We start from the raw sequence: 455 nt of genomic DNA, 5'->3' as shown, positions 1-455 counted from the left end.
TACCAGAATCTCTGAGACATATTTAAAGCAGTGTGTAGAGGGAAATTTATAGCACTAAGTGCCCACAAGAGAAAGCAGGAAAGATCTAAAATTGACACTCTAACATCACAATTAAAAGAACTAGAGAGGCAAGAGCAAACACATTCAAAAGCTAGCAGAAGGCAAGAAATAACTAAGATCAGAGCAGAACTGAAGGAGATAGAGACACAAAAAACCCTCCAAAAAATCAATAAATCCAGGAGTTGGTTTTTTGAAAAGATCAACATTATTGACAGACCGCTAGCAAGGCTAATAAAGAAGAAAAGAGAGAGGAATCAAATAGATGCAATAAAAAATGATAAAGGGGATATCACCACCGACCCCACAGATATACAAACTACCATCACAGAATACTCTAAACACCTCTACGCAAATCAACTAGAAAATCTAGAAGAAATGGATAATTTCCTGGACAC

This window comes from Piliocolobus tephrosceles, chromosome 12, assembly GCF_002776525.5.
Source record: "Piliocolobus tephrosceles isolate RC106 chromosome 12, ASM277652v3, whole genome shotgun sequence".
Classification (NCBI taxonomy): Eukaryota; Metazoa; Chordata; class Mammalia; order Primates; family Cercopithecidae; genus Piliocolobus; species Piliocolobus tephrosceles.
The sequence above is the reverse complement of the archived record's forward strand: the minus strand, read 5'-3'. Positions refer to the sequence as shown.